This window comes from Panthera onca, chromosome A2 (genome assembly GCF_046562875.1).
Source record: "Panthera onca isolate mPanOnc1 chromosome A2, mPanOnc1 haplotype 2, whole genome shotgun sequence".
Classification (NCBI taxonomy): domain Eukaryota; kingdom Metazoa; phylum Chordata; class Mammalia; order Carnivora; family Felidae; genus Panthera; species Panthera onca.
In genome coordinates, this window is record NC_138340.1 from 132,004,809 (window position 1) to 132,027,395 (window position 22,587).

The following is a 22,587-nucleotide window of genomic DNA, read 5'->3' on the forward strand; positions in this document are numbered from 1 at the left end:
GACAAAAACCATGTGATTTCAGTCATACATGGAATTTAAGAAACCAAACAAACAAAGAAAAAATAAAATTCAGAAATAGACTCTGAAATAATAGAGAACAAACTGATGGTTACCAGAGGGAAAGTGGGTGGGGGGAATGGGTGAAATAGGTGAATGGGATTAGGAATATAGTTATCTTGATGAACACTGAGTAATGTATAGAATTGTTCAATCACTATATTGTAACCTAAAATTAATATATCACTGTATATTAACTATGCTGGAATTAAAATTTTTTAAAAGAAATAAGCTATGAATCTAATTTTCATTCCTTTGCTTTCTACTTAATATACAATGAAATTATTCTATTCTTTAATAACTATTCTATAATAATTCTATTATTATGCAAAGAATTTCTTAACCAAAAATCTCATAATATTCTTTACACATCTTTCATTAAAATGTACTAATTATTTCTTATAAAATGTCTATTAATAATCTACCCCTTCCACTAGATTGTGTTCAATTTGAGAATGAAACTGTCATACTCTTCTTCATAAGTCTCATGCTTAGTACCATGATGGGTACATGGTAGGACTCATGAATAAATTTGAAAATTTAAGAACATAATTACTCTTTACTCAATGTTAGATTGTAAGATTATAATCCTGGTCCTAGCTCAAAGATAACATTGTCAAACTCTTTACCTACTAACAACTAGGCACAGTTACACAAAAATCAGGAAGACATGATTTTTCATTACCAGTTATTTTAGAGCTTATTACTTGATAAAAATAATATATTTTGTTAATTCCCGAACTTGTTCCATTTCTTTACTACCTGAAAAGCAATTTCACTTAAAATATTTTCTCCAAAGTTTTCAAGCCAAATATTTCTGAATGATATTTAATTTTGTACCTAAAATTTAATAATCAGTACTAAAGAGGATGTTATATAATTTATGAAATAAAGTTTTGAAGACATCCTTTTAGAATTCAATGAGCCATTTTCCTATGGCTGTTCTCAGGCCTGGCTGAGAAGCCACATGTTCTCAGGCATCCTATTCCACAAAGCAAAAACCAAGGGCTAAGATAAATGTAACTTCCTTTGGTGAGGAAAGATGTGACTGAGTGTATATTGTATCTAGGAACAGAAACTAGATTGCATATTTTTGCTAAAGAAGAATGTTACTCCCTAGTACTGAGATAGTCAAAGAGTGCTTTAATTCATTATCTTTCTTGAATTGTTTGTTTCACTGGTAGTTTTTGGACTAATCTCAATGTATGTATTTTTTTCAAATTAGCTTCTATCTGGGAAATCTGGATGAACCATCATCCTAGTCACAGGCATTAAACTCTTTTCTTTGGTTTTCTATTAAAGTGGTCAAAGATAAGTAAGAAAATAGGAGCAGGAGAATCAGCTTCATCCTTGGAAACTTGAAAAGTTGGCATCTGTGGAGGTTAACTGATGATTTGCTTTCATATTCATTTACCCTCACATCTGTACTCTATAACATAGGGAGTTCCATCTCCCATCTTCTCTTGTACAGTTGCTTCCATGTTGGAGATGTGAAATATTGGATGATGGAAGATAAATAGAAGCCACCATAGGTCTGCTCAGTATGACATCTTTGTAGTGCGTAGAGATCATATCTGACTCCTGATCCCGCTTGGACCTCCCTTTCCTACAGGTAGTCTTCACTTTGATTCTACCTCCTGGGGTTCTAAGCTCTGGTAACACCACATCTTCTCTCTCCTCTTTCTCTTGTACTTTTTTCTACATGTTCCAAATTTTTTCTCTTTGTATTCCAGTATGGATATTTATATCCTTATTATCAATCCATTTCACTAATCCTTACTTTTGGTCATCTTCTGTCAAATCAATGTATTGAGTATTAATTTTAGTTACCTTGTTTTTTTATTTCTAAATTTTCTATTTGAGTCTATTTCAGAGATTCTAGTTCTCAGCTGAAATTCTCCGTCTTGTTCGCTATTTTATCAAATGTGTTATTTCAATATACTATTTATTTTAGATTTAGTGTATAATTAAATCCAATTTCTGGATCAAATAATTTTTTCTTATGTTATATTTTTGTTTTGTTTTGTTTTGGACATTTGGTGTTGTCTGGTATGCCAAAGTTGTTTGCTAGAATAAAAAACACTGATCATGAATTCTTATAAAGATCATTTGAGGTTCTGATGATGTTATAATTCTCCACCTAAGATTTCCTTTTTATTGGTCAAAAGTTAATACAGGAGTTGATACTCTTAAAATAGGGTATTAACCTAATTCAAACAAAAATTTCAATATTTGTAAAGGCTGTTTTATTTCTGGTTTGCCCTTACTGTCTCCAAGTTGCAAATTTTCAGTGGTACCAGTGGAATCCTGGGCTGTTTATCATTGTTCTTTCTCCTTGTGATTTCTAATTTCTGATTTTTGTTTTTGTGGTCTCTTAAGATTTCCAAAAGCTTTATTCAGCTTTTCGGCCTCTTAGCTACTATTTTCTGCTCAACTTCTCCATCTCTCAGCTATGTTTTATAGATTGGAAAATGCCTCAAGGAGTAGAATGTTGGATTCACTCATCTACATGTCCATCCTTTCTGGAACATTTAATTCTCTGGTTCTTGCTGGTTTCTTAATTTTTCTAATGCCTTCCGATAGATTTTTTTTAAATGTTTTACACAGATTTAACAGTTATTCTTGGTAAGAGGGTTGGTTTAATATACCCCAGTTCACAAAAATGGCCAAAATCAAAAAGCAAGAAATTGAATAATAAATATATAGGAAAAAGTAGGGAAAACGAATAATACTTTTAATATGTAAAAGCAAGTCACAAAATGAGAGACGTAAATATAAAAATAATTAAAATAAAAATAAGAATTATGAAATTATGACAATAAAAATTCAGCAAATTTTATGGAGTTTCTAAAAAGCTAATAGAGTCAGATCCATTTCCCAGTTTGGGCAGGAAAACCTATTTTCTTCCCCAAGACACCTATCTTCACTTTTTCTTTTTATTCTCCAATAGGGGCCCTCGGAAGGTTAAAGCTCAGGTGGAACTTCTTTGAAAAATATCCACAGCCCTTACTGAAGTGCTCTGGAATTTCTCTGCAGTCATGGACTAAGCAGGTAGGTCTCTTTGGTCACCAGAGGGTACTTCAGAGAAAAAGAAATGATTCCAGGTATGGATCATGGAGGATAAAAGATGAATCTGCAACATCTTTTTCTGTTAAAGGATAACAAAATGTTAAAAGAATGATGGGGATATAATCAAAGGGCAAAGAAACCAGCTTAAATGTCTCCCTTTGGAAAAATCTGGGATTATTTGAGGATATATTGAAATAATGATACAAATGATTATAAAATAAGAATCCATTTGTCCATGCTTATATAAATAAGAATATAAATAAGTAAATTAAAGGGTTATAAAAGAAAGTTCTTCCTTTAACAGAATGTCAACTAATAAGATATAGAAGAAAAAAATTCAATTAGAAAATCGTCAGAGGTTACTAAAACTAGTGGTTGAAAGCTTGGTGAGTAACAGGATATTTATATAATATATGTTCCCCCAAATAACATTAATTATATAGGGGGAAAGTAATATTACAGTGAAGAAACCTAGTGGACACTTTGTAAATATATAAGGTAACAACTCCAACAGTAGGACAAACCAACCTCATATTTCTCCTGATGCTGAGGCTGCATATTTTCTGTGGTATTCTTGCTAAACATGCATAAGATGAATCTAACAGGGAAATGTCAGATACATTAAATAGAGGGAGACTGTACAAAATAACTGGCCTATACTCTTCAAAAAATGTTAAGATCAAGGAAAACAAAGAGAGACTGAAAAGCTGTACAAGATTAAATGAGACTAAAGCGACATGACACCTAGCTGCCATGCATGATTCTGGACTAGATTCTGAAGTGGAAAAAAAGAAGTAGATATTTGGGCAATTGACACAATTTAAACATGTACTGTGAATTAGATAATAGCATTATATCAATGTTACATTTTCTGATTTTTGACAGTTGTACTACAGTTACACAGAAGAATGTCCTCCTCCTTCTTAAGAAATATATACTGAAGTAGTTTGTATTTGTGTTTATATATAGATAATTGGAGAGAAATAGAGCAAATAAATGAGGCAAAATATACCAACTGATGATCTAGGTAAAGCACAAAATTCATTGTGCTATTTTTGGCAACCTTTCTATAAATTTGAAATTATACAAAAATAAAACGTTTATAAGCAAATAAATTAGATGAAAAATCCCCAAAAGTATAAGGTATAACTGGATGGAGTCCAGCCACTGAGAGTGGCAAGAAGCCAGTGATATTTATAACTATGTAAGAAGAAGCAGAGGGCAAGAAAATAAGGACAACATCCTGATATAAAAATAAGCAAAAGACAGTTTATAAGGAAAAAATACAAATGACCCTTGAACATATTAAAATGAGTTCAGTGGCACTCATAAGAATAGGTGATACTACATTGAGGTATTTGCTATATTTTACAAAACAATACTTGCCGACAATATTTGAAAAAAAGTTTTCTCATGTCAGTGGAAATGTGAAATTCCATATCTAGAAAAATTATATATGAGTTTACCTATTGATACCATTCCTAGGAATATAACAGAATGATACACTATAAAAATATTAAAAAACATATAAACAACTCCAATTACTGCCAAAAGTCCATCAGCAAAGAAGTAGTTGAATGATTAGAATACATCCACACAATGAAGTTTTAGGGTCCTTTAAAAAGAAAGGAGGTAGAACTTTATATATTACATACTACATAGTGGTATCCAGGACAGCTTTTTTAGACGAAAAAAATGCAAGTTGGAGGAAATGTGTATAATATACTACCATGCATCTAAGAAAAGACGGAAGGAAGTAATGACAATTAATATATTTGTTTATAGTTAAAAAAAAGGATGGGGATGAGGTAAAAAGTGAAGAAAAATTGTTGCCTAAGTGGGGTCAAGGGAAGACGAGACAGAGAACTTCTCTGGATGTACCTTATTTATATATGTATTTGACAAGAATCAGTCATTATTAAAAATCTCTGTGTTGGGGGAGAGTGGGAGAGAGAGAGAAAAAGATTATATAGCCTTCGTGAGGCTTGATTATATTGGCCTAGAGAGCTATGTAAGAATACTCAGTGGCTTGTTCACAGTGTATACCTGCAGTAGGAGATAGGGTGACTCTTTCAGGAGATGATGTGAGGAAGGGAGCAGAAAAAGGGAAGGTAAGAAAAGAAAGAAACTGCTTTAGGTAAATGTCGCCAGTGGGAACACATAAATAAAATAAAATGCAAGGATTTCAGATGTGCTATGGTCCTATTATTAAAATTATCTTTATTAATCAGAGGTATTTTTAAAAAGATGATCGCTGAAATATTAATGGTATTTTTCTCAGGGTGGTAGGATTTTAGATTATAATTAATTTGCTTTATATTTATGTATTTTTCATCTCTTTTCAAACAATGACACTATACTATTTATAAACTCTAGAACAATGCAATAAGGCAATTTCTATTCTAGACAAAAAGAACTAGTAGTACATACCAATAAAGAATAACTAAAACATGGGGCACCTGTGTGGCTCAGTTGGTTGAGCGTCTGACTCTTGATTTCGGCTCAGGTCATGATCTCACTTAGTGAGATGGAGCTCCACGTCAGGCTCTGTGCAGGCAGCATGAAAAACATGCCCCTCTCCTGCTTGCACTCTCTATGTCTCAAAATAAATACATAAACATTTTTTTAAAAGGTTTTAAAAAATAACTAAAAGAGCAGCACTCCAAAATGAAAATGGATAAAAGATGTGAACACTTAATAGATAAAATATAAAGTAAATATATATTTAGAATTATAGTCAACTCTTTAATAATCAGATAAATACAAAATTACAAAACAACTTGGATACAGGGCAGGAGAGAAATGGGAGTGAAGGATTACTCTTGAGGTTATTTACCTGAACAAGTAGAAGAATGATTAGTGATTGATAACATGGGAAACATCCCAGGGAGAAAGACAAGGAGTCTGGTTTTCGTTTTTTTTTTTTTTTTTTTTAACGTTTATTTATTTTTGAGACAGAGAGAGAGACAGAGCATGAACGGGGGAGGGGCAGAGAGAGAGGGAGACACAGAATCGGAAGCAGGCTCCAGGCTCTGAGCCATCAGCCCAGAGCCCGACGTGGGGCTCGAGCTCACTGACCGCAAGATCGTGACCTGAGCTGAAGTCGGACGCTTAACCGACTGAGCCACCCAGGCGCCCCAAGGAGTCTGGTTTTAAGTTGAGATGCCTATAAGATATCCAAGTAGAGAAGCCAACTTGTCGTTGGGATGTATGAGCCCAGAGATAGGAAAAAGTTCCAGACTGGAGCTGTAAAGGCACGTGTTGCCCACAAAGTAACAACATTCAAAGCCTTGAAACTAGAAGAAATCATGCAACTGATTGTAAAATAGTTCTAAAGACTGAATTCTAATGTTCAATTATAATTCCATTGATTCAGTCCTAATGTGTGCCAAATGTTCAGAGTGTGGGAAAAAGTAAAGATATCAGGAGAAGAATATTTGAGATAGAAGGAAAACAAGAACATTGTGATTTTCCTGAAAAAAGAAATGTTTTAGAAAAGAGAAATAATCTAACTCAGAAAGGTATTAACTGAGAACTGATCATTAGATTGATCAATATAGAGGTCACTGACAAAAAAGACAAGTTTCAGGGGAAGTGATGGGGTGAAATTCATTCAAGTGTGTTCGAGAGAGTAGGAAGGAATAGGAGAAGACTTGCAGATAGTGAGGCTGGATAACTTTTTTTGAAGTTTTCAGTAAAGGGCAGCAGTGAAATAGGGAAATAGCCATAGGGGTGTTTGTGTCAAGACAGACCTTTTCTTTTAAGATGGGAGAAGATATTAAATATAGGTTAATGAAACTTTATTACTAGTCAGAGAAATATTAATAATAAAAAAGTGAATTAATTGCTGGAGAGTAGATGAAGGAAGATGGAATCTAATGTAAAAATGAAAAAGTCAGCCTTCATTAGGAACACAGGATGTTCACATAGAGTAAATGGGTACAAATATGCATCAGAGAGTAGATATAGTGGTCAGGGCTATTGAAATTTTTTATATTACTTCAATTTTTTCAATGAAGTTAGCAGTAATGCCTTCAGTTGAGAATGTGGATGCATAGCAGGTATTGACAATTTGCAAATAGAGGGGAAAGAAATGTCTGGGTTAAAACAACAGAGGATGTATTTCCCACAGCATTTCAGTTGATGTGCTCTGGGTAAATATTTAAGGCATAATGTTTATCTTTTCTCTGGTCAACCATGATTTGTTTATTTGTAATTTCATAGGGAAGAATTAACTGCACTCTAAATGTATGGTGACTGCAAGAAATACCGTTATACCCTTTAACTAAACACAAGCTTATATATTTATTTCTTCATGTGGTAGAAGAATCAATATTATAAAGTCACTGAATCAGTGATCTCTATACATGGCTATCCTCAAACTTTGAAAATCAGATTAAGTAAATTATTATATGAATAACCTAAGTGGGCATTATAAATGATACTATAACTTATTCTCTCCATTTATTTTAATGATAAACATATTGATGTTTTTATTATCATTTAGAGATAAATTTCCCTTGATTTTATTCCAGTGTCATAGGTAGAACATGTAGGTCTAATTAGATTTTCAAGAGCAAACCTTTTTCATTACCAATATTGACACTCCAGACAATGAATGGAAGAACTAATATTCTCATATAGTCTAAATAAAAAGCTGGTGTAGTCTTCATTTCTATATGTCAGCTTGGACATATAGAAGGATCTTTGTCCTGACAGATATTTTCTCCCACAGAAGTGCTTCATTTTGATTATGGTTTGAATTTGAATTAGAATTTTTCCTTCAATGTTTTTCTTTCAGTCTACTGGGAGATGTTAATGTATTTATCTTATGTGTAAACCCTTCAACATGACCCAATCCTTTAGATTTGTGCTACTCATTATGGTAACCAACAAATATCTATTGAAAACTTATAATATGTTTGGAACAAGCAAATAACTTAATTTTCTATTTAACTGTAATTAATTTGCATTTGAAAAAATGAATTATTTAATAATATTTTTCCATTAAATACAACTTTATTGCTTTCATGGGACTGACTTCACTTTAGCCATTGAAAATGTAGCTTACAATTAGAATGAGCTATAAGTGTAAAACATAAACAAGATTTGAAGATTTAGTATGTTAAAAAAAGATAAATTTCAACTTGATAAATTTTTATATTAACTACCTATTGAGATGATAGTGGTTTAGATAAATTAGTTTAAAAAATACATAAAAATAAAATAGTAATAGGTAATAGAGAAATGAGTACTCATCTTCTAAAAACTTTCTAATAAACTTCCTGGTTTCAAAGGACTAAGTCTACCTACACCGATACCTTATAAGAGAAGTTGGTAGCATGTGCATTCCAAGTCAAACTGTTAAACATATTACTGGCTCTTGATATTTTTAGTTTTGTTCTGTTTTTTGCTTGGTTGGTTGGTTTTTGATCACTGCCTTTCCTTTCCTTCTTTCTTTCTTTCTTTCTTTCTTTCTTTCTTTCTTTTCTATTTCTTTGTTTTCCTAATTTTGTTTTCCAAGGAAATAGAGCAGCATGGCCAGCCCTGGTCATATTTATCAAAGTGGTGTTTTATTTGGCATCTTTTTTTCTCTCTTGGTGATATCCTATCTACTTTTGACAGTATATTTAATGCCTAGGCTACCCAAGCTCTCCATTTGGAGCTCCACACAAAGGCTTTATCTTTGCAAGAGAATAAGTCAATCACTGCAAATATTTCATGACCATTTATTACTATTTCATGGGCATGATACTTCATTGCATAGAATGGAAATTTCAGGCTTTATAACAGGCAATTGGAGGATATATTCTGTGAATATCAGAAGTTTTGGACCAAATTCAAATGTTACTATTGGACAGTTGTCTATTTCTCCTACTGGGCCTATTAAGGGCCTATTGGTGGGTCCTATTAAAAGCAATTTAACTTTTTGATTTTTTTTCTTGTTTGGCAAAGGAAAGTGTATAAATTCCCAAAACTCTGGTAGAATGCAGTACTCTCTTTGCAGAGGTAATCATTCATTTTCAAAATTCTAATATTAGAGTTTCACTAAAAATACTTATAGTATGTTGATGCAGCAATGCTGCATTCTCTTCACCTAACCAGTATAAAAGATTCCTGCAAATATTAGATGAGAGGCATTCTTGAGTTAGCATAACTTTATTTATTCCCTGGTGCGTGGGATCTCATTGCTTTGGTCCATGTGGGATAGTCCTGAGAGTGATGGATGACTCACTGTGAAACAGCTGTGACCTGACAGAGATCTTGCTGGCAATGCATTTTCTGTGTAAATTTGATTTAAAAAAAAAGCAATCACCATTATGTCATTGCATTCTTGTGCTTCAGTATTGGTGGCTGTATTCCCCAAGGAAGGAGTAACACCCTTGTTTGAGGGTTGATGGAACAGGTGGGCTGGTGTGGACAGCATGAAGATGAGGGAAGAAAGATGAAAATATATATAAGCATTTGCAGAACAAGCTGGCCTATTTACTATTAAAGCTGGGACAGACACATTATGTGATGTTTTGAAATTCTTAGAAATGGTCTGCTGGGACTAGTAATCATCAGTGGATGCTGTGTAAAGCAGATCCCAGGCAAAATTACCTAGAGCCTCATAGTACACTCCTCTATGGTCCTTTTCCATCTCTTTCTTGAATTGAGGTCCTTGGCACATCCTTAGTTTATCTGGTTTTCAATTTCTCCATCACTAATGAGAGATAAAAATAGTATCCATCTCTCGGGTAGTTTTAAGTATTAATATGTGTAACACTTTAAGAACAGTAGCTGGCCTATGTATGCATTGAAAATGTGTGATCTTTATTGAGAAAAACCAAACAGAATTATTTGATATATAGCTCAAGACCTTGGCTCTATTCTTCTTGAACAAAATTAGATGATCCAAATCTCTTTCTCATATCCTCATCAAAACTTATTGGTCTTATATCCCCCCTTCCATAATAGTAAAAGCTTCAAACTAGCAGCCAGCTGCTGAATCTGGCATGTGGATGAGTTCTTTTGTGCCTGTACAGTTAAAAGTTTAATTAAATGCCAGTATTTACAAGCTTAGATTCAGACATTTCTTATAAAAGTATGATTTCTACTTCCCTTGGAAAAAATAAAAATCTCTCAACCATGGGACAGCTCTCCCAGTGGGAATACTCAGTTGGAACTGTATACAGTAGTAGCAATACCCTTTTAATTCTACTTATATCTTCCAACTTCCCAGTCTCCAGCTATCCCTTATTTTTTTACAACCCAACCTAGCTCATTTTCCACTGCCGTTCTGGGCCCTGTAATCCAGGTATCACAGCTGTCTTCCATAGTTGGGTTGTTTGTAACTAACAGAGCACTAGAAAAGAGAAAAAGAGGAGTTAGTCTAGACATGGAGAAAAATGCCATGCCATATTTGTATAGGCAAACATTTAATTCACATTCCCTGAGTCCTGCACATATGCCAAGCACTGCTCTTAGTGGCCAATATCTGTTAATTCACTTGACCTTTACCCCGGTCACAATTAGGTGTTAGAACTTATTCTAAACACAATAGGAAGTCACTGAGGGATTTTAAGTAGAGGAGACATAATACACATACAATTTACATATATAAATATCACTGTAGTTGCAATGCAGAGCTTGGAAGGGGTGAAAGAGAGGATACAGGGGAGCCAGTTAAGTAATTATCACAGTAGTTAACAAAGAGAGAATATGGTGATTTGGACAAGATGATAGGAGTGATAAAAAGTAAGCTATTAGGGCTATAACCCAAAGTACTTAGAAGAAAACATTGTTTCCTGTGGAAAATAAGGGCATAATCTGCCCCTTATCAGCACCTGGCCACTCTCCTCCATTTGCTTGTTCTATTCTAGTCCCACCAATATTCCCCCTTTCCTTAAAAGCCAGGATTATTCCAACCTCAGGATCTTTGCGCTTACTATGACATTTTCATCCCAGGGTGTCACACCATCGTTCTTCCTACCATAGTTCAATGCCACTTTCTATTCCACACTGTCTTATTACATTATTATTATGTTTTAAATGCTATCATATATTGCCATTTAATTGCCATGAAACATCATTCTTTTTTAAATGCTATCATATATTGCCATTTAATATTTTTTGTTTATGTGCGTTCTTGATTACTTATACTTGATTTTGTTCTGCGATATTGAGTTTGCTCATGTGGAGACCACATTTTGAAAACCACTGCCCTACATAATTGGCTCTTCAACTTTCCAGCAAAAATATATCAACCATTTATTTTCATGCTAATAATAAAAAAAAAAGAATGTAGATAATTTGGTTGCTGTTGAATCAGCAGTTCTCTGCATGTAGGTTTATTTTACATATCAATACTGCTTAATACAGCAGTCTGTTTTTGTTTTTGTTTTTGTTTTTTTTTACTTATAAGCATTTTCACTGATTAATATAATCCTTGTGAATATTTTTAAAGAAGGAAATTTAGGTATTAAAGTCATAATTGTCAGTTTTGAGAATTTGGTGAGATGGGCGTTTACATATGGTGCTAGAGCTATCTGTCAAATCAAGAGCTACACCGTCCATTCTGTCCAGTCAGCCCACAGAAATGGGTCCACGTTCTGGTATTGGAAGAAAGATAACTGCTAATCACCTTAGGCCATTGCCATTTTAGTCGTTATCAGTCCAGAAATAAGGTCTTCAAAAAGTATCTGGACTCAGAATGTGCCTGAATGTCTCCTTGGTGTCTCTCTACCTGCCTTGTTCGTTTGAAGTGGACCTAAAGTTGGATGCTTTTAGTAACCTTAGGGAGTGAGGAATCTAACAGACCAGAAGTCACACAAACAGTCAGTCAGTCAGTCAGTCAGTCAGTCAGTTATCTCCATGTGTTTATTTTTATGATTTATTTTTTAATTTTTAGGTTGGAAGAAAAACCCCGTTAGTACTCAAGGACCAATTCTGTTAACTCTATTTTCATATAAGGAAAGTGTTGTATTATAGTTGCTTGCTACCACTTTCCATTTCTTACTACATTATCAAGCCTCCAAGTTTCAATACAGCAGACCTACATATAGCCAATCATACCTTCAAGTTACATAATATATTTTGAGAACCCATCCTGTCTTATCATTAGCACAAAATGCTTTCTTATATCAAATTTGGACGTTCATATATCAGCTAATTACCAGATATTTAGACTATACTTTGGTAATATTTATCTCTAAACAGTATGACAATGATTTTTAAAAAAGACTTCTTAGAGAATGATGGACAAATTATTTCACCCTCAGGGCTTAGATTCAACAACTAGAACAAAAGGAAAATAATAGTACCTCATAATAGGATTGTAATGGTGAATAAATCAAGCATCATATTAAAGAGTAATTAGTCTGTGTCTTGCATATCAAAAGTACTAAAATTGATTCCCTCAATTACCTAGGTATGTGTCTTATTGCAAAGAAAATTTCATGACTTGGATTTCTTAAGGAATTTGTGCTATTTACTCTAATACTTGATTGTATTTAGTCTTCTGTTTTCTAAAACTTAATGCAATACAAAAAAATTAGAGACTTGCAAGATCTCAGTCTATATTATATATTAACTTATAGAGAAAAAAATCCAAAGAAAGTATACCAAATTCTAAAAATATTTTCAAAGATTTTGACTAAAAGGTGAGATACAATTAAGAAGTAACAATCAGTATGAAAATATTTAAGTGATATATAATCCAATTGCAATGAGAATCCCTGGTATCCAGATTGAGTTCGTCGTGTGTGTGTGTGTATGTGTGTGTGTGTGTGTGTGTGTGTGTATAATGTTTTTTTGAGAGAGAGAGAGAAATTGTGTGCACTTGCAATGGGAGAGGGGGAGGGGGAAAGGGAGGGGGAGACAGAGAATCATTTTTTAAAATGTTTATTCATTTGTGTTGAGACAGAGGGAGGAGGGAGAGAGAATTCCAAGCAGTCTCTGCACTGTCAGCACAGAGCCTGATGTGGGAGTGCTCGAATTTAGGAACCATGAGATCATGACCTGAACCAAAACCAGGAATTGGAAGCTTAACCTAGTGAGCCATCCAGGTGCCCCCAATATATTTTTCTCATAAAAGGAACCAGAGTTCCTTGGAGAAATGACTGATTCTAGATTGAGAGCAAAAAGTGTGCAAACTGAACCGAGAACATCTTACTATGCCAAAAAAAACAAAGAAGTATCAGATTGCTGGTTTTCTGTCAAAGGACTCAGAAAACGAACTCCAGGAGACTCTGAATAGTTAAGTACAGTTATCTTTGAACATTAGCAAGAATATTGATTGCAATGTATTGAAACTCTTTTAATGTTCTTAAATCTGTAAGTTTAGGATAATAGCACAAAATAAAATAAACACTACAAGTTCACTGATCACCTTTGGAACATGGTAGGGAAGCAATCATACAGGAAATAAAATAAATGAATCTATGCTTAATTTTTCTATATGAACTGTATATTACTATAATCAAATAATTCATAAAATTTCTTTTTATAGAAATCTTCTAGCTAAGACATGAAAGCAGAAATTATAGAATAAGATAATCATAATTTTTAACCTGAATTAAATGATCTAGATAATGATCACCAAAGGCTGCTGACATCACACACACTTGGACATATACACACACACGCACACACACACACACACACACACACACTCACACACATACTCACACACACACACATACACACATCAGGCATTATGTATCTTCTGGTGGAAGTATAGAACCCCTAGAATATCAAACTTGAGTCTCAACAATCCTCTAGATCTAACTACCATTTTATAGGCTATCCAGGGAGCAGAGTGGTATGTTAATTTGATAACACAAGGATACAATCAGCAAAATGTAGGATGTACAGAAAAAACTCTACAGAAAAATGAACTGGGTTCTTCAACAAATAAACGCTAAGGGAAGAAAAAGGGCAGAGAGAATCAACAGATAAAAAGTGATTTAAAAGATATACCAATTAAAATATGTGAGCTTTATATGGATTCCAATGTGAACAAATTTTTAAAAAATTAGAAAAGATAACCAGGGAGATGTTAATTACATTAAGAAATTATTTTTAATATTATGGGATGTGAAAATAATAATATAGTAAAATGGCAATATGATTACATTGGTAAAAGATTTCTTTTAGAGATCTTTTAGAGTTATATGCTGAAATATTTTTAAGTGAAAAACTACTTTTGGGGTGCTTAATGGGTAGGGTATAGGTATAGGTGAAGTAAGAATTGTTAATTGCTGAAGCTGAGTATATGAGAGTCCATTAAACTGTTGTCTCTACTTTTGAGTTTGATTGACTTTCCTATAATAAAATGGTAAGAATTAATAGCTCTCAGTAAGATGAAAATGCATAGTTTCCTAGAGCTTTTTTATGAATACTGGTTACAACAGCACTTTTAGCAAGCATTTCATTAAATCTTTACTTGAAAAGTTTTAGGAAAAGTGATAAAATAGCATCAAAATCAGCATTATAATCTCCTGCTCTTTATTCCTTTGCAAAAATCACCATCAGCCCGCCCTTCTATTATACATTTTAAAAAGTTATCTGTCTATTAAGGGTCACTTTGAGGAAGGCAGAAAAGTGAGAATGTAAGGTAAAATTTATTTCAGAAAATGAACCTATTGGGATTTAATGCTTTATCTACTTAATGTTTTTATAACTATGTACACATTTCTTAATTCTTAGGAGTAAGAAAGTAACCATTGACAACAAGTAGGAATATTATCTTTTTCTAATGATCTGAGAATGGAACCCCCATTATAACATGTAAATTTATTGCTTGATTTTTGCGTGTTTTACTTTTATATATATTTTCAGGAACACATAGTACATGAGACTACTGTACATTTATAAAGAGCTAAATAAAGTTTAATCTTTGCCTCAGTTTCTTTGTTTGAAGCCGTTTGAAAAACTAGAAATTCAGATGAATATTAATGTTATATTTTATCACAGTGTTATTACTAGTGAAATTTTGAAAGTAACTTAGATTCAAATCAAACAAAATCATTTAAATTATAACATTTGTGGGGGAATATTTTGTAGTGTTGGAGAAATCTAATTAAAACCAAATCTCAGGGCACCTGGGTGGCTCAGTCGGTTGAGCAGCCGACTTCAGCTCAGGTCATGATCGCACAGCTCCTGAGTTTGAGCCCCGCGTCTGGCTCTGTGCTGACAGCTCAGAGCCTGGAGTCTGCTTCTGCTTCTCTGTCTGCCTCTCTCTCTGCCTCTAACCCACTCGCATTCTGTCTCTGTCTCTGTCAAAAATAAATAAACATTAAAAAAAAAAATCTCCCAACCCAGAAAACCACTCCACAAAAGTAATAGAAGAAGAGAACACTTTTGTTATTGAGTAATCATTAAATCAGCATGTGATGCACATTACAGGCAATCTGCTGAGATTACAAAAACAGAAAGAAATCTCAACCTTTTATATAACCAAGCATATCCAATCCATTACACATGTTGTGAAGATAACCAATAACCAGTCCTCTAGTAAGATTTAACAAAACCATTTCTCACACTTAGTTCAATTTATTTACCTGGTGATTGAGATTAGCTAATTAACTTTACCCAAAGGAGAAGCAAACTTCTCATATCTTTATGACAGGAGGTAGTTTTGTAACTTGAAGCAAGATGCCCACATATGTTAGGCACCAACCTTTCCACAGAGATCCAGAGATAATGGTATTACCTCCTTTGATCCTTATATTTCACAGAGAAGGATTCCAAGTACTTGAGAGAGACATGCCTGGTTATAAAGCTGACAAAAGGCCTACTTGGCTTTCAAAAGAATTTATATACATTTCAAAAAGAGGAGAAAGTACTTAGCAATTTCAAGTTTTCTAAAGTAAATGTCCTAAAGGAAAGGAGGGGAGGGAAATCTATTCCCTCATTTTTAAAAAAAAAATTATTAAAGACCTATTTTTTAGAGCAGTTTAGGTTTATAACAAAATTGAGAGAGAGGTACAGAGATTTCCCATATATTTCCTGGTCCCACACATTCATAGCCTTCCCCATCATCAACATCACTAACCAGATTGGTGCATTTTTTTTTTTTTTAACCAAGGATGAACCTACACTGACATATCATAATAACCCCAAATCCATAGTTTCCATTAGGTTTCACTCATGGTGTTGTACATTCTATGGGTTAATGTATAATGACAAATATCATTATAGCATCTTGCAGAGCATATTCAATGTCTTAAAAATCCTGTGTGCTATGCCTGTTCACCTCTCCTCCTCCACCACAGTCAATGACTGATCTTTTGGCCATCTCCATAATTTTGCCTTTTCCTGACTGTCATATAGTTGAAGTCACACGGCATGTAGCTTTTCCAGATTAGTTTATTTCACTTAGTATGCATTTAAGCCTCCACTATGTCTCCTCATGGCTTGACAGTTCATTTCTTTTTAACAATGAATAATATTCCATTGTCTGGATGTGCTACAGTTTATTTATCCATTGACCCACTGAAAGACATCTTGGTGTCTTTCAAGTTTTGGCAATTTTGAGTAAAACTGCTATAAACAGCCACATGCAGGTTTTTGTGCAGACATTTAGGTTTTCAACTCCTTTAGGTAAATACCAAGGAGAAAGATCGTTGCATCATATGGTGAGAGTATGTTTATTATTGTAGGAAATGGCCAAACTGTCTTCCAAAGGGGCAATATTTGCATTTCCTCTGGCAGTGAAGAGGAGCTCCTGTTGCTCTCTATCCTTGCCAATATTTGGCATGGACAAGTGTTCTGGGTGACAGCCATTCTAATATGTGTGTGGTAGTATCTCATTGTCATTTTAATTTGCATTTCCCTGATGGCATGACATGGGTCATTTTTTTCATGTGTTTATTTACCGTATTTATATCTTTTTTGGTGAGGTATCTGCTAAGGTATTTGGCCCAGTTTTTAACTGTGTCATTTGTTTTCTTATTTAAGAGTTCTTTTGTAAGTGTTAGAATTTCTTCGCAATCTGGCCATCACTTGTTATTGTTTGCATGGTATATGTATATGTATATGTATATGTGTATGTATATGTATATGTATGTGTATGTGTATGTGTATGTGTATATATATGTGTGTGTGTATATATAATGATATGTATTCACACCATATGTAGTTATGTATATATATCATTATCATATATATATATGCTAATTATAACAGGTGCCAGGTGATTTCTCATTGTGGTTTTGATTTGCATTTCTCTGATGATTAGTGATGTTGGTCACCTTTGAAAAATGGCCCTAATGGCCATTCGTGTGTCTTTTTTGAAGAAATGTGTACTCAAGTCCTTTATCCATTTTTAAATTGTTTTTTTCTGCTCTGGAGCTGTAGGAATTCCTTACGTATTTTGGAAATTAACTTCTTATCAGATATATGGTTTATTAGTATTTTGTCTCATTCTGTTGATTGCCTTTTCACTCTGTTGAGTGTTTACTTTGCTATGCAAAAGCTTTTGAATTTGGTGTGATTCCACTTGTTCTTGCTTTTGTTGCTTGTGCTTTAAATGTCATATTCATGAACTCATTGCCAAAACCAATGTCATGAAGCTTTACCCTATGTGTTCTTCTAGGAGTTTTAAAATTTCAGGTTTTAATCCATTTTGAGTTGATTTTTGTGTATGATGTAATATAGTGGTTCAGTTTCATTGTTTTGCATTGTGGATATCCAGTTTTCCTATCAGTATATGTTGAAGAGACTATTCTCTTTCCACTGCTTATTTTTGGCTCCCTTGTTGAAGATCAATTGATTTGTATATGTGTAGGCTTATTTCTGGGCTCTATTCTGTTCTCTTGTTCTATATGTCTGTCTTTATTCAGTACCAACTGTTTTCATTACTATAGCTATGTAATATATTTTGAAATGGGAAGGGTAATGGTTCCAGCTTTGTTCTGTTTCCTCAATATCACTTTGGCTCTTCTGGTCCTTTTTATATAATCATAGAGAGGTCAAATGTTATACATATGTAATATGTAAAAAAATGTGTACAAAAATAAAACCTATATCCAATCCTGGTTTTAAAATATTTCTGGTAAGAGTTCGGTATATTCAAAATTTAAACTCCCTGTCAGTCCCTTTTAAAATGTTTTCCCTCCCTCCATCCCAAGGTGGCTTTTGAAGTCAGGAGTAAGCTTATGTAAGCTAAAGCTATGTCAGATGGATTTATTATCTGGACACAAGGAGGCAACACAATTACATGCTTTGCTCTCTGTTCATGAACTAACATTTGCACAATAACAAATCATCAACAGACTTTGAAAGAAGTTATGTGATTGGTCACTGATCATAGTTTATATCTATTATTTATATAGTGATTTGTGGACTACAGAACTAGTGGTGGAGTATATACTTTATGCACTTACTCACAGTTAATATACCATTATCACTGAAAGTTAAACCACATTGGTTTGGGAGCTAGTATTGTCTAACTAAACTGTGGTAACTGGAATTCTGTCATATCAGTACATGCCTGTGCTTCTGTTTCTCTGGTGGCATTCACTCTCCCATTTTCTGAAGTTATGAGTGAAAAAGGGATGCTGGGAAAGAAACTAGACTACAGGAAGGGAACATTATTAGGAGATAGTTCAAAAATATTGACTTCATTATATTGAAATATTATATGATTCATACTTATTTACTTAACATAATGCTCATAATTTTCATATTACTAATATTTAACAACATGATTTTATGACTTCATAATATTTCATCAAACAGCAATAGATAAATTTTACTGAGTGCCTCTACATGGTAGACATTGTTCCAAGTGCTTATAGTATTATCTCATTAATCCTGTCAATATTTTGAGATTATTCCTCTTAATATTTTGAGATTATTCACATTTCATAGATGACAAATCCAAGGTAAATAAAGATTATATGAAGACTCTAAGATGCACAGTTCATAAGTGAGAAATTCAGATTTAATTTTAAGCATTCTGATTCTACTGCCCTTTCCTCTGTTGTACTAGTCTCTACTACAATATTATGTATTAATTCTATACTTTTTTCTTGGGTATTTAGACTTACATTTTTCTTGCTTTTATACAGAATTCCTTGTATGCATTCATGGTTTCTTTAGCAAAAAAAATCCATAAATGGAATTATTTCATCAAATTTTATGGATCTTTTCAAGATTTTTGTTATATTTTGCAAATCACCTCAGAAAATATTTGTCTCAATTTACATTTTCCTAAGAAATACATTAGACTGACCATTTAAAAAACCCTCACCAACTAACAGTTCATAATTTAACATATCTTTAGTGGCTTTATATTTTTTCTTTTGTCACTTACTTTTGTTATTCTTTGCTTATTTTTGGTTGGGCTTTTTTCAAATTATGAGTGTGCTTTTTATATATTAATGATAATAAGCTATTATTTTATATGATGGATATATTTTAACCTTTTACATTAGTATTTTAACTAGTTGTTCTGTTGCTTGTAGGAAAGTTGTGCATTTTGCATATTTGTTTTATAATTGTCCTCTTTGTGGGGCTTCTGGGTGGCTCAGTCAGTTAAGCATCTATCTGACTTCAGCTCAAGTCATGATCTCGCGGTTTGTGGGCTTGAGCCTGATGTCAGGGTCTGTGCTGACAGCTCAGAGCCTGGAACCCGCTTCAGATTCTGTGTCTCCCTCTCTTCTGTCCCTTCCCCACTCACGCTGTGTCTCTCTCTGAAAAATAAACATTAAAAAAATAATTGTCCCCTTTGCTAGATGAGACAGAAATATTGTGAAAATAGCATAAAATGAGAGACAGTATAAAGGGACATCTATAAAAATAAGGATAGAATTTATGACAGTAATGTATGGATTTTTAAATATTCAATATACAAAGTAGCATTGGGTATATAATACAAAAATACAACCATGAAGAACAATTTCAACATCCAAAGTTCTAAGCAGATCTGCAAGGAATAAGACGGAGAATCTATCATTGCAACTAAGGAAGAAAGAATAAAACATGCAACAGAATTGTGATTTAATATTGAGTAATAAAACCAAAGATATTTAGATTTCTTCCATTTAGGGGTGAGAGACTGAGGCAAATGTGGACCCACAAGCCAAGAGAGCCAGGAAAGTGATGATTAAGCTGAATCCTCCTTAATTCAATCACATCATATCCAATCAAATAGGTGAAAAGAAGTGATAATAGCATTTATATAGACTTTGCAAATTAGAAAGCCAAATGAACTGGTAGTACACTTATTGACTTATTTAGGTAATGCAAACTAAGCCTTTAGACTAAGAATTTTGGAGTTCATTATCTTTTGAGAACTTTGGTATGTCTCCCTCCATGGCAGTACCTCATTTATATAAAAGTAACCTTAAAAGCATTATTAATAGTTGATATTTGATATATAAATGTGTTCGCATGACCCTAACACTGCTTGTACTTTTTCCATTCCTGAATCTCTCTGCTAATGAATCATTTCAGAACTCACATTTTGTTTTATATTAATGAGAACAGGATTTTTAAACATCATATTCACCTATATGGATAATTGAAATGTGTGAATGTCAGAAAAATTTAATTAATGTCACACAGAAATTGACAGAGAAGAGAATTCCAACTTGGAAAGCAATCAGTAATAGACTTGGTGGCCTTTATGATCCCAAAAACTGATTTTGATTTTTTTTAATGATACATCACTGTTTTAATGGGTATAGGACAAAGTTAATAACTACACCCAAATTGGTCACTTTCAAGCCAAATTATTGCAAAATATATTTAGTTATTTTTTACTCATAAAAGATGTAATTATAACACTTAGATTGGGGCGCCTGGGTGGCTCAGTTGGTTAAGCATCCGACTTTAGCTCAGGTCATGATCTCACAGCCCGTGAGTTCGAGCCCCGCGTGGGGCTCTGTGCTGACAGCTCAGAGCCTGGAGCCTGCTTCAGATTCTGTGTCTCCCTCTCTCTCTGCCCCTCCCCTGCTCATGATCTGTCTCTCTCTGTCTCAAAAATAAATAAAAACATTAAAAAATTTAAAAAAAATAAAAAATAAAACATATTAATTTTAGGATATTTTATGTGTCAATTTTATTTTCCTTCTCTGCCTTCCTAAATGGAACTTAGTCTTTTTTTCTTTTAATTTTTTAGAGAGAGGGAGAGCGTGAGTGGGGGAGGAGGGCAGGAGAGAGAGAATCTTAAGCAGGCTTCATGCTCAGTGTGGAGTCAAATCCAGGACTCAATCCCATGACCCTGGGCTCGAGCTGAAATCAAATTGCATGCTCAACCAACAGCCACCCAGGTGCCTGGAACTCTTATTCTTAAAAGTCTTTGTTCATTCCCTGCCCATTTAAGATGACCAACATGACTAGAAAAGGAATATTCAAGTTATTCTAAGTTTCCTCATTGTACTATGCTATAAAATTCACTTACCCAGTTCCTTTAAGATCTGTAACAGTGCCACATTAAGTGGTCCTTTTGGTCAAACATTAAATGAAATGGTGCTTCACCTTTGCTTCTTTCCTACAAAATACCCTGAAGAGTATAACAAAAATTATTTTCATTTTGCAGTATCCAGCGGTAGTAATTTATAAATTAGCCAATGAAAATGGTACCAATTTCATAGTTCATTCATGCAGAGATTACTAAATTACTAAAAGCTAAAGAGTATTTTTAAAGCAAGTGTGTTATTTTTAGATGTTTAACTTTACTAGTTTTTAAAAATTTTACAAGAACATCTCAATCAAATTAGAAATTATAACCCAAATCAGCATAATCTGGGGGATTGTATAGCCTTTAAAAATGTGTTATTTACTATTAAGCTGTCCCCAAATTCTCACTTTATGCAGAAGAAAACATCTGGTCACTATTTCATTGCTGAAGATAATTAGCTTCCAATTTTCACAAATTATATTCTCACCTATGCCCCTTGCAAAGCCCAGGGACTACAGACTTGTCCAATTACTCTGACCCATCTCCCTAGGTGAATAAAAATGGAAAGCAGTTCTTTCCTGTAAGAAATTAACCCATCACCTGCTAACCTCTAAGGTTGTATCTCAGTAGCTATTAGGCTGCCATTTAAATTTTATTTTCTTATAATAAACCTACAAATGCCCAGTTGGTCACTGTTAATATCAAGAAATATTGAAACCTGATACATGATATATTTGCACTGTTGAAGAATGTCAGAGAAAATTCTTTCTGAAATCATACTTACTACTACTTATATCTAAAACATGGGCAATGGTATAGCTCCACTATTTCTGTAACTTACACTTCCATTCCTAGTTCTATTCATGAGAAAAGAAAAAGATCTTAACAAATATAATTGAAGAAGGATTGGATTCCTTACTTTATATTTTATGCATCTCAAGCACTTTTGCTTCAGCTGTGTAAATATATTTTCTAACCCCTTCCACCCTTTCCTCATCCTTACTTCCACTGACTGTGGAAAATACATTTGTTTGCATTATTTCTCGGTTTTGAAAAGCTTTGTAATA

At 33.5% G+C, this 22,587-nt stretch overlaps 1 long non-coding RNA gene across 1 annotated transcript in view; it reads left to right on the forward strand.

Moving 5' to 3' along the window:
- Positions 1-22,587, forward strand: part of LOC132679404 (uncharacterized) — a 556,619-nt gene that overhangs the window by 411,426 nt on the left and 122,606 nt on the right. The window contains exon 4 of the long non-coding RNA XR_009610138.3: positions 3,008-3,108. This is a non-coding gene — a long non-coding RNA (uncharacterized LOC132679404). The remainder of the gene's footprint in view (positions 1-3,007; positions 3,109-22,587) is intronic.